This window comes from Aquarana catesbeiana, linkage group LG06 (genome assembly GCF_042186555.1).
Source record: "Aquarana catesbeiana isolate 2022-GZ linkage group LG06, ASM4218655v1, whole genome shotgun sequence".
NCBI lineage: Eukaryota > Metazoa > Chordata > Amphibia > Anura > Ranidae > Aquarana > Aquarana catesbeiana.
Genome location: NC_133329.1, coordinates 123,178,342 through 123,191,715, shown reverse-complemented (window position 1 = coordinate 123,191,715; position 13,374 = coordinate 123,178,342). Strand labels below are relative to the sequence as shown.

General features: G+C 44.5%; 1 protein-coding gene across 1 annotated transcript in view; it reads right to left on the bottom strand.

Annotated features, from left to right (window-relative positions):
- MICALL2 (MICAL like 2) overlaps positions 1-8,953 on the bottom strand; it is a 150,328-nt gene extending 141,375 nt beyond the window's left edge. The window contains exon 1 of the mRNA XM_073636751.1: positions 8,822-8,953. The gene's annotated coding sequence lies outside the window, so the exon portion shown is untranslated. The remainder of the gene's footprint in view (positions 1-8,821) is intronic.
- Between the last annotated feature and the right edge of the window lie 4,421 nt (positions 8,954-13,374).

Sequence of the window (13,374 nt, the reverse complement as noted above, 5' to 3'; positions counted from 1 at the left end):
GCATTTCTTTTCAATTTTAAACAAGCTGAGGGTTCACATATACATTAATGTAGAGAAAAGGATCCGCCACACATCACAAAGATCACCGACATTCATGTTTATTGTAGAAGACATCCACAGGCATTGCAATGACAGTCGCCGCTCCTAGGACCACCCCCTCTAACATGTTTCACCCAACAGGGCTTAGTGTAGAAACATGCCTGGTCTCCCTACATATCTTTTCTCTACACTGTGATAGGTTGTCACAGTGGTCACATGATTGCGAGGCTGGAGACCGAAAGTGGACTATGACAGCTCAGTCATGTGTTCTAAGCACAAAAACCTTGCCCGGCCATGGACTTCTAGGTGCAGCATGTGGCTGTCAAAGCCCACCATCTTTGCTGCTGCAACTGCCCCCAGACTAAATGAGCAATTAACCCCACTGGAAGGGTAGATTTTTATTTTCATTTTTGTGGAGTAAAGCTGGCAATAGATGGATCGCAGTTCAGCAGGAACCAGCCAAATTCTGATCCATGTGTGGCTGTCCCACAGGCTGGAGAACCTTTGTCGAGCTGCTGATCTATTCTGACAGTGGAGAGAATGTCTCGGTGGTGGTGGAGGGGGTTCTTCTATCCTCCTAATTTGTGTGGATGGAGGAATCTGTTAGTTTTCACCCCATTAGATAAGGATCCAGATACCAAACAGCTTACCTTCCCCCTGCATAGACAGCCTGTTCCCTACCCATCTTTGAATTCCAGCTGGAACAAAAGGGAAAGAATCCAATGTGATGGGAAAAGTGAAGAATGAAGATGAAGCAGATTGTGCAGATCAGAGACATTGTATCTTCTGGAAGACTGACAAGGATCTAAATCCTGAGCTCAGGAAGTGTTCTAGAAGTTGTCCGGGTGCCTTGAGCAAAACACACATCATAACAGGATGGGAAGACAAAGCGTTCAGACAATCGCCAATATCAAGTGTCCGACACAAATACAGCTCCTTCACTTTCAGTGTCCTCAGCTAGTTGTGTATACAGGGGTATGAACATCCTGGTATTCTGCACCCGGGGAGCTGCAGGTGGGCTGTACGGCCGCCCATAGAGGTGAATGGCTATACACGGCTGTACACGGGGGAATAACACAGATGTCTTCATGGAAATACATCATACATGCATGCAAGAAAGCATCATTGTTTACCCAAGTATGGCGGCGTACAGCCATTCACCTCTATGGGTGGCTGTATGTGCCATCTGTGCAATAACACTAGATTTGGCCCTCAATCCAACCATATAACCTTTAGGGCTCTTTTACACTAGTAATGCCATCTAAAGAGCGGTGGATCGCTGTTCAGAGGGCGTTTGACAGGTGACATTATGTCACCTCCACACTGCCTGTAAACCCCTAAAAAACCAGCACCATGACATGCAGTACTGCCCACCCAGCACGACAGGAGATAATCTTTGTGGCATTGCGGCCTTGGCATGTATATACCCCCATCCGCTGCCTTTGCAGCTTAAAGCGGAACTTCAGTCATTTTTTCAACTTTCCATCTATTAAAACGGTTGTAAACCCTGTTATACCGCTTTTACCTACAGGTAGGCCTATAATAAGACTTACCTGTAGGTACCGTGAATATCTCCCAAACCTGCACCTTTTAGGTTATATTTATTGTGTACGCTTGCGCTGACGTCATCTGTGCATGTACACTGAATCAACAGGCGGCCCCCGCTCATGCCGTTTCTTCAGGGCCCGTGTCGTGAACGGCGATGAGTGACGTCACTGCGGCTCCAGCCAATCACAGCACCGGAGCCCGCAAGCAACTCCGGGAGACATGTCACCGGTCACAACAGTGTGCGGGGACCACTGCAACAGCGTCAATCTAAGGTAAGTATTTCACAATGAGCTAGTATGCGATGCACACTAGCTCATTATGCCTTTGTCTTGCAGGTTTTTGTTTTGTTTTTTTGAGTTTACAACCACTTTAAAATTAAATTTTTGTTTAAACTTTGGATAGTAAAACATTTTTTTCCTGCTAGTAAATACCTTATACAGACCACTTCCTGTTTCTTGTGTAGTCATTAGTCTAGGCTTATGACATAATGCCCAGCTTTCTCTCTCTCTTGTGAGAGTTTGCCAGGAATGGAGAGAGGATGAGTCATTTGAGGGCCAATGAGAGCTGCAGAGCTGGAGGTGTGCCTCTGTGTAAATCCAGGAAGTGAACAGGCAGCAGCTTCAGCTGCCCACAGTTAAAATGGCTGCAGCCAGACTCAATGGAGGAAGATTTCTGCAGCATTGTTGGCAAGTACAGGATCACAGTATATATAAATAATATGGAAAGTGGTTGGAGGGAAGCTTCAGAATGGCAAAGATGTTTTTATTATAAATTGTGTGTGCAGAATGCAGTTCCTCTTTAAGGGGGTAGTGGGGGGGGGGGGTTGTAGTACAAATGCAGCTCAGCCATGTGTTTTTACCACCCCGCAACCACAAGCATAAACAAGGCCTTACGGCAGGGATATGCAATTAGCGGACCTCCAGCTGTTCCAGAACTACAAGTCCCATGAGGCATAGCAAGACTCTGACAGCAACAAGCATGACACCCATAGGCAGAGGCATGATGGGAATAGTTTTGCAACAGCTGGAGGTCCGCTAATTGCATATCCCTGCCTTAGGGTTTTGGATACCGTCACCTTTAGGCCTCTTTCACACTCACGGACTGATCAGGTTTTTCAGGCGGACCCGATTGGACCAGCCATTACTTTCTATGGAGCAGTGGATGTCAACTGACACCCGCCAACATCTGATCCGGTCCACTAAAAAACAGATGAATGGGGGGTCCGTTCCCCATCCATCTGGCAGATCAGATGACAGCCGGATAGAAAAGGACAGGCGGTCTGTTCCCACCCGACAGCGGGCTGTGTCTGTGTTCGCTCTGCATCAGCGGGGCCCGTCCTCCGCCTGCTCAGCGAGACCCCTCCTCCGCCGACCCCTCCTCCGCCTGCTCAGCGAGACCCGTCCTCCGCCTGCTCAGCGAGACCCCTCCTCCGCCGACCCCTCCTCCGCCTGCTCAGCGAGACCCCTCCTCCGCCTGCTCAGCGAGACCCCTCCTCCGCCGACCCCTCCTCCGCCTGCTCAGCGGGACCCCTCCTCCGCCTGCTCAGCGGGACCCCTCCTCCGCCTGCTCAGCGGGGATCAGCAAAGAGATCCCCTGAGCGGGTGGACCCCACCAGAGTAAAAGGGGCCCTAGATTTACCCACAACCGATTAAATATAAATTGATTGGATTGTTTAGGTTACAAGCAAACTGACTGCACAATCTTCTAACACTAGCACTTTGGCCTGTGTACATCAAATTCAGGCACTTGTGTGCATCCAGCCCCACTGCCAGCAACCTACAGAATTCTATAGAGAGTCATCCAAGTGACAGCTCTGAGTGGGCCGGGTCTGCCGACATCACATCCAAGGTGATGACACCCAGCACAGATCTCGGGACTTTTGGATGTCTACACAAGGGAGGATTTTATAAGTAAAATACATGAGTAGAATCAATTAAATGCACATAGAATTTTATATGGGAAGATTGTGGTTGAAATGAATGGTGACAGGGTCTCTTTAAAGTCTATCTAAAGCCAAACATTGCTTGGTCTTGGCTACCCTGGCAATTTTAATCTCAAGCTACTAAGCAATTTAAATTCTTGTTGTCAATTGTTTTGTTCACAGCAATAGATTGCAAACAATTAAACACGTCACAAAAGAGGCGATTATCAACCATTGCTCAACAGCATGAGATTACATTCAGCTGAGCTCAGGATAAACATTTCGGCCCGATTCACACCTATGCAGGTTGCAGTTTGCTTATTCCAGGTGCATTTTGCATTTTTCAATACATGTTTTTGATCCATTGAAGTCTATGGAACAAAAAACAAGTCCCTGGCCCTTTCCATAAAATGCACAGATGTGAACTACATCCATAGGAAATCATGTTAAATGGACTGTAGTGTATTTCTGCAAAACTGAAAACGCACTAAAAAATGCACAGGTGTGAACCAGGCCTAAGCCCACGTTCACATCGGGCCGTTTTAACATGTCAAATCGCTGCCTATTGCCGGCAACGTCACCGTCCAAATCGGTGCAACACCGACTTTACCGCACCACATTGATTCCCAAAAGTAGTTCCTGCACTACTTTTGGCGACTTCAGGGGCGATTTCAATAGACATCTGTGCAGGAACCCACACAGGTGTCTCTGAAAATCGCTCCCGAAGTCGGACTGACATGCGGGTTTGGAATCGTGCGAGTTCAGCTGAGGCTTAGGCCTGATTCGCACCTATGCAGGTTTCAGTTTGCATATTCCGGGTACATTTCGGCCCGATTCACACCTATGCAGGTTGCAGTTTGCATATTGCACGTGCATTTTGCATTTTTCAATACACATTTTTGATCCATAGAACCAAAAACCAGAAAAAAGTCCCTGGCCCTTTCCATAAAATGCACAGATGTGAACGTGACCCATAGGAAACCATGTTAAATGGACTGTAGTGTGTTTCTGCAAAACTAAAAAACGCACTAAAAAAAATGCATAGGTGTGAACCTGGCCCTAGGCTGGATTCACATCTATGCATTTTTAGTGCTTTTTGCATTTTGCAGATTTGCACTACAGAACTTGTTCCATAGGAAACCATGGTAAAGGGACTGTAGTTCAAATCTGCAAAATGCAAAATGCACTAAAAATGCATAGGTGTGAATTCAGCCTTAGGCTCCATTCGCACTAGCGCGTTTTTTGATGCATTTTGCATTTTTCAGAAATGCATGGGAATTTTTTTAACATGGGTTCCTATGGAACATGTTCACATCAATGACTTTTTGTTTCTCTGCATTTTTGGAAAGGGTCGGGGACTTTTTTTCATGCAAAATGCAGCGTTTTGCATGTAATAGAATTCAATGGACCAGCATCAAAAACGCAAGTGCACCGTTTTTGCAGCAGTTTTTTTTTTTTTTTTTAGACTGTATACAGTCTAAAAAAAAAAACTGTAAAAAAAAAAAAAACGCAAAACGCCGCAAAAACGCTGTAAAAACGCTACAAAAACGTGGCAAATATCACAAAAAAAACTCCAAAAACGCTCAAAAGCAACATGCATAGGTGTGAATGGAGCCTAATGCTGGCCATACACTATATGAAAAATCGGCCGAAAAATCGTTCGTATAGACACTTCGTTCGTTTTTCGGCAAGTTAATGGGCACAAATCGATAATCGTTTGTGACGTTTTTGTGGGAAAAAAACGAACGGGAAGTTTGGAAAATTTCTGCCGAACCTACGATAAATTGCAAGGTTAATGTGTTTTCCGTCCGAACTGTCTGCACTAGGTATATGTAAAAAAACGAACAAAAAATTATTTATTCATGTCCACTGAACAATTTATCGGTCATTATATGATGGCACGATCGTTTGCGGTCACGGTCGAACGTTCGTTTTTCAAAAATGGGTTCGGCCGATTTTCTGCATAGTGTATGGCCAGCATTAGAGGCTGGATTCACACCTGTGCAATTTAGTGCTTTTTGCATTTTGCAGATTTGCACTACAGTCCATCCACCATGGTTTCCTATGGAATACGTTCTGTAGTGCAAATCTGCAAAAAGCACTAAAAATGCATAGGTGTGAATCAAGCCTTAGAGGCTGAGCAGGACGCTCCTGGGGATGAATGTACGGAGCACAAGGAGACGGCGTTCTGAGAATTTGTCCCCGAGAACATTCTGCCCTAGATGTTTGTACTGCTCGGTGCACCGTCCGCCCACAGTAGCTGGCAGACTCTCATAGAGTTTGACAGGTTGCTGGAAGTAGGGCTGGACAGTTCACCTTTGCCTTCCTCCCGTACCAAAATACTGGCGTTTCATGCACCAGGGCTAAACATCCGGGGTGCCTGTGGCCTTAGATGTGGTGGCTGCATTCGTTTTCTCTTTTCACACTGGGGGGTTTAGTCCAATCCAGGTGTTTTCATGGTGCACCTCCAGACATTCCAGGCACACATCCCTGAAAACATTTAACCCTAAATGTGATACCACTCAGTGCAGCCATAGACTTTGACAGGTAGCAGGGCTTGGCTGCCCACCTGTGCTTCCCTAGTAGGAATGGACTCGGGCGTTTTTGGGGTCCCATGTGCCCGATCCCGCCAGGAAGCCGACACTGCACACCGCTAATCACAGGGAGACATTTCCCGGTCCGCAGCGGCACAGATCGGGGAATGTCTCACTGCCTGCGATTAGCTGCCTGCAGTGTCGGCTTCCTGGTGGGATCAGGCAGGTGGGATCCCCAACACGTCTGAGCCCATCACTATTCCCGAGTCGAGGAAAGTGCTGGGATTGGACGCACAGAGCTAAACCGCCCAACGTGCACATAGCTTTATTTTCAACCAATGATCCTGTCAGTAACACACTCCCTATCCTAGGGTGACAGCGCTCACTCACTGTACTGTATCTATAAAAGGAGTAGCATTATCCTAAAACAGGACTACAGAACACCTCCACCTCCTCTGATCTCTATAACATTTGGGAGGGGGGGGGGGTCTGCAGTCTTGTCCTGGGTGACAATGCTCACTCATTGTACTCTATGGAGGAGCAGCACTGTCGTCATAGGATTACAGGACACTTCTCAAATGTAATGGAGGTGTTCTGTAGTCCACAGATATAGCTTGCAACAATGTTAACCACTTGCCGACCAGCCGCCATCATTATACTGCGGCAGGTTAGCACGATCCCGCGAGCCGTCGTAGCTATACGTCAGCTCCTTTAAGTGGGATAGCAGGCACGCGCACGCTGCACTGCAGGGGTGCCGATGCTCGTGGCCGATGCTCGTGGCCGACGGTCGCGATGACCGCCAGCCACAAGCGATCACGAAATCACACAAATCCCTGTACTGTTCTGTGAGGAGAGACAGATCGTGAGTTCCTAATAGCTAGGAATCACAATCTGTCATCCCCTCTAGTCAGTCCCCTCCCCCTACAGTTAGAACACACAGTCAGGGAACACATTTAACCCCTCGATCGCCCCCAAGTGTTAAACCCTTCCCTGCCAGTGACATTTATACAGTAATCAGTGCATTTTTATTGCTCTGATCGCTTTATAACTGTCAATCGCCCCAAAAATGTGTCAAAAGTGTCCGATGTGTCTGCCGCAAAATCGATAAAAATCACAGATCACCGCCATTACTAGTAAAAAAAAATGCCATAAATCTATCCCCTATTTTGTAGACGCTATAACTTTTGTACAAACCAATCAATATACGCTTACTGCGATTTTTATTACCAAATAAAAAGTAGAAGAATACATATCAGCCTAAACTGAGAAAAAAAAAAAAAATCTTTTTTTTTTTTTTTTTAAACTGGGAATATTTATTATAGAAAAAAGTACAAAATGTTGCATTTCTTTCAAAATTGTCGCTCTTTTTTTTGTTTATAGTGCAAAAAAAAAAAAAAAACGCAGAGATTATCAAATACCACCAAAAGAAAGCTCTATTTGCGGGGAAAAAAAAGGACGTCAATTTTGTTTGGTTACAACGTCGCACGACCGCGCAATTGTCAGTTAAAGCGACGCAGTGCCGAATCGCAAAAAGTGCTCTGGTCAGGAAGGGGGTAAATCCTTCAAGGGCCTGAAGTGGTTAAAGTATAACAAAAAGGCAAAACTTTTTTTTAGTTTTGGACAAAGTGGAGAGAGATTAGAACACCTTCTATGATTTTTTTTGCAGTCTGTGCCCTTTTTAAGGAGATCCACCCTCTCTATTTGTCCTGTTGTTTACCATTGTCATTAAAAGTGAAAGTAAAAGTAGATCCCATGTTTTGGATTGTTCCCAGAAAAGTAATAAAGGGGAAATCTTCCAATGAGGACACTAGTGCTAGCGACCTGGGGGCCCCAAGGGATTCCCTTAGTTTGCAGAGATTTCCTCTCACTTCCTGTTTTGCAATGGGACAGGAAGTGAAGGAAAATCTCCTCCAATGGGACAAAGATGGCAAAAATAAACCTTACAGGGGTTATAACCTTCCCTTACTCTATCCAAAAGAGAAAAAAAAACTTTTGCCTAAAGTTCTACTTTAACTGATAACAGTCAGCACAAGTTATTAGCCGACAGGGTTTCTGGCGGGATCAACAGGGACTTTTGCATTTACCGAACAGATATAACAAAAGTGTCCAATGGTTTATTTAAAGTGGAAGAAAACTCAAATGATATCTATTCTTAAAAATGTTCCATAGGAAACCATGGTAAATAGACTGTAGTGCAAATCTGCAAAATGCAAAAAGCACTAAAAATGCACAGGTGTGAATCCAGCCTAAGAGAGCACATTGTTGGTGTTCCCTCCTCTCCCCTGCAGCAGCCACTCACTAACACAGGAAAGCCTGAGCTGTGTGATCATATGACCGGACCTAGGCAGATTAAAATAGGTAAAGGATACAGATCTTTTATATACAGGTTAGGCAGGATAGATAGGAGGGAAGGAGCCGTCGGTAGCCTGATAGGAATAATCGATCTGTAGTGGACAACCCATTCAATCGATATGCCACACACGGGGGGGGGGTTGATCACATCTCTGTTTCCACCATGTCACCCCATAATCTGATCCTTAGGAATACGATTGAAGTGTGTGTGTGGTCACCATAAAGGAGATCGTACAATCAGATTGTATGGTCAGCTGTAGACATGTGTGTATAATAGAGGGATCGTCCTGTGTGTGGTGACAGCTGTGTCCTCAGTACAAGGGAACCGATCTCAGCAAAGCACCGACCGATCCGCACAGATCTGATGGTCACACACAGTGTTCCCCCCTCCCCTCCCATGATATGACAGCCAGGGATTGCACCTTACCTGATCGCTCAGTGGTGACTCTCCCCCATACACGGACAGGACAGACACGTACACACCGATCTCCGCACCGACAACTGTTGATCTCTGAGCTCTCTACACTGATCACTGCAGAGCCAGGGGGGAGAGGGCGGGACTGCGGGGGAGGAGGCGGGGCCGGCTGTCAATCTCGGCGTGTGTGGGCGGGGCCAGCAGTCAGCGTGCCGCTTGTTGTGTGTCTGGAGGAGTGATAGCTGTGTACACCGGAGGGGGGCGCTGTGCTAGTGCTGGGACAAGGTCATCTAGAGACCGGGGTGTACATGTCAAACTGCACCCCCCACCCACCCCAAGATGTATAATCATTGTGTGTCAACAAAAATCCCCCCCATAAAAATACTGATCACTTATCTGCATGCATAATCTAAACATAAATTCCCCCTCCTCCCAGTACAAATCTGCCCTCATGCTGAAATCCCCCTTCTCAGCATCAATATTTACTACCCCATCAAATCCTCCCAGCTAAAATGCCCCCGCCCCAAAAAAAATAAAAAACAGATTTACTTTTCCTACTTTCCCCCTCTTCAATTCCCTATACCTCCCAACTGTCCCTGATTTCGAGGAACTGTCCCTGATTTCGAGGAACTGTCCCTGATTTGGAGCAATGTCCCTCTGTCCCTCATTTCTCCTCATTTGTCCCTCATTTTGGTCTGATCTATATAGTTGTATATAAAATGCACTTTTTATCTATCAAAAAGTGTTTCCCGGTGCTAAACCTTTCATCTGATTCCTAAATTGCTGCATTTGTAAATTCCAAAAGCCAATATAAAGGAATAGTAGTGGGGAAAAAAAGCACTTGTGGGTGTAACCAATCTTGTTTTTTTGTACAATTCTTCTTCAAGGGGGAGTGGCAGGGGGTGTGTCCTATGCCTGCATACTTTTGCTGATAGGTGTCCCTCATTTAAAAAGTTGGGAGGTATGCAATTCCCCCCAAACCCCCCTCTTAGAACAATTCTTCTTCCCCCCTCCCAACACAAAACACCTCTCTTAGCACCCCGTACAAATTTCCTCTCCTAGAAAAATACTTACCCCTGCTGCCCCCAAGATTCCCCCTACCAACACAAATCCCCTCCCCCCAGTCTTCTTGTGGCACCCCCCCCCCACCTCATATGATACCACAATGCCAAGGGCAGCCGCCCCTCCTGCCCACTCCTCGCCCCGGCTCTGCTTTCAACTAACAATGGTAATCCACTTTCCCATGCGTGGCATATCTTTCAAATGCGTTATCGCCTATAGATTGATTGTTCCTATCAGGAGCAAATGATCAGAAAGGAAATTGATCATTTGTCCAAGCCTGCCTGACCATAAAGTGGAGGTGATACAGGCAGTCTTTTTTTATTGAAGAAGAGACATAATAATGCGTATGTTGGACCCCAGTCACACTATGACGCACCATGCCGGGGTCACACATATGGGAAATTTGGAATATTTTTGTGTGTTGTCACGCATAGGACAGCCCCGTCATTTCAGTAGGCTGCCCTACATGCAATAAATGCAGCAAAGTAGCCCATGAACCTTTCTGAGCTTCAAAATGTTTTTAATGGCACGTTTTGCCGAAAAAAAAAAAAAAAAAACGCATCTGCTTCCAACTGTTGGTGTGGTGTAAACAACGACTGACCTGCAAGTACAACACGGTTTTTGCACACTTCACTTCCTCAGGATCGAATGACATCTATGCATGTTGCTTTTGAGCGTTTCTGCAGTGCTTTCCGCTTTTTTTTTTACCGCGATTTTAGCCTAAGTTCACATTGCTGCAGGTTAGAGTTCAGCTGAACTCGCACGATTTCAACCCGGCAATACAGTCTGACTTCAGTGGCGATTTTCCAGACATCTGTGCGGGTTCCTGCCCAGATGTCTATACAAACCGCCCCCCGAAGTCGCCGAAAGTAGTACAGGAACTACTTTTTGGAATCAGTGCGGTGCTGCAATTTTGGCGCTGCACCAATTCCGACGATGCCTTTGCCGGCAATAGCCGCTGATTTGGAATGTGACATGTCAAATCGCATGACAAATCGTACCAATGTGAACCTAGGCTTAACACGATTTTATTTATTAGTTTTGAGTTTTATGCTTTTTTTTTTTTTTTTTTCTAAATTTGTTGGGCAGATTTAAAAAAAAGCGAATTGTGGCAAGATCGCGGTAAATACACACTTTATGTTTTTTTGCAGCTTCTCGATTGAAGTCTATTGAACCAAAGAAAAAGCAAAAAAGCACTGTTTTGCGTTTTAAAAAAGTCCCTGACCCTTTCCAAAAACGCAGGGGCACAAAAAGGCACTGATGTGAATGTGTACCATAGGAACACATGTTAAAAAAATGTCCTGCATTTCTACAAAAGGCAAAAAGCATAAAAAAAACGCATTGGTGTGAATGGAGCCTAAAGCTGGCCATAGAAGGATATCATTTCAAATGAAAATTCTTAGGAAAATTCATACGAAGATTTTTAGAACATTCATTTGTCGTTCGAAAGATTTTGTTTGCAGTCGATTTTGGAATGAATGGACTTTACAGAATGAAAACCACTTACACTGTTTTAAATTAATTCATTCGAGAAATATTGTCCATCCCACTCCTTCGAATTTTCTTGTCACCACGATCATAAATGAACGTCGATTTGGTTCATTAACGATTAGAAAAATGAACAAACTTTCTTAGAACTTTCTTTTCCTTTTGTAAATTTTACCCATCTATAGCCAGCTTAAAGGCATACAAAATCACAGGATTTTGTGTGTGTTTAGGAAACGCAAAAAATACACACATTACTAGTCCTTGAAACTGCATTCATTCTGTGCAAATGCCAGCAAAATCATTTTTTATTAAACTATTTTTCTTTAGGTCTGAACTTTTTCATTAACCACTTAAGGACCAAGCCTATTTTTCACACTTGTTGTTTACAAGTTAACCGCTTAAAACCCCGGAAGATTTTACCCCCTTTCTGACCAGAGCACTTTTTGCGATTTGACACTGCGTCTCTTTAACTGACAATTGCGCGTTCGTGCGACGTGGCTCCCAAACAAATTTGACGTCCTTTTTTCCCCAGCTTTCTTTTGGTGGTATTTGATCACCTCTGCGGTTTTTATTTTTTGCGCTATAAACAAAAAAAGAGCGACAATTTTGAAAAAAACGCAATATTTTTTACTTTTTGCTATAATAAATATCCCCCAAAAATATATAAAAAAACATTTTTTTCCTCAGTTTAGACCGATACGTATTCTACTACATATTTTTGGTTAAAAAAAATCGTAAAAAGCGTATATTGATTGGTTTGCGCAAAAGTTATAGCGTTTACAAAATAGGGGATAGTTTTATGACATTTTTAATGATAATTTTTTTTTACTAGTAATAGCGGCGATCAGCGATTTTTATCATGACTGCGACATTATGGCGGACAGATCAGACTCTTTTGGCGCTATTTTGGGACCATTCACATTTATACAGCGATCAATGCGATTAAGAATGCATTGATTACTGTTTAAATGTGACTGGCAGGAGGGGGCGCTGCAGGGGTTAAGTGTGTCCTAGGGATGTGTTCTAACTGTAGGGAGGAGGGGCTATGTGTGACATGACACTGATCACCGCTCCCGATTACAGGGAGCTGTGATCAGTGTCCTGTCACTAGGCAGAATGGGGAAATGCTTGTTTACATCAGCATTTCCCCGTTCTTCCTCTCTGTGAGACGATCGCGGGTATCCCCGCGGACATCGAGTCAGTGCGACCCGCGATCCGACTCACAGAGCTCGCAGGAGGGCACGCACACCCGCCTGCTATGCAAGCCCCTCAAAACCATGTAGTATAACCTGATTTTGCGCAGCGGAGCCAACCTGCCGCAGTAAACCTGCGGCAGCTGGTCAGTAAGCAGTTAATATCAGGTTTTTTTTTTTTTGCTAGAAAATTACTTAGAACCCCCAAACATTATATATATTTTTTTCAGACACCCTAAAGAATAAAATGGCGGTCGTTGCAATACTTTATGTCACCCCGTATTTGCGCAGTGGTCTTACAAGCACAAATTTTTGGGAAAAATACACTTTTTTGAATTAAAAAATAGGAAAACAGTAAAGTTAGCCAAATTTGTTTCAATATTGTGAAAGATAATGTTACGCCGAGGAAATTGATACCCAACATGTCACGCTTCAAAATTGTGCCCGCTCGTGGAATGGCGACAAACTCTGGCACTTAAAAATCTCCATAGGCGTTGTTTAAAAATTTCTACAGGTTACCAATTTGAGTTACAGAGGTCTAGGGCTAAAATGATTGCTCTCACTGTAATGATCGCAGTGACACCTCACATGTGTGGTTTGAACACTGTTTTCATATGTAGACGTGACTTCTGCGCGCGAGCATGGAGGGACGGGGTGCTTTAAATTTTTTATATTTTTTTCCTTATTTATTTTACTTCTCATTTTTTATTTTTACACTGTCTTTTTAAAAAACTATTTTGGATCACTTTTATTCCTATTACAAGGAATGTAAACATCCCTTGTAATAGAAAAAAAGCATGACAGGACCTCTTTAATGTGAGA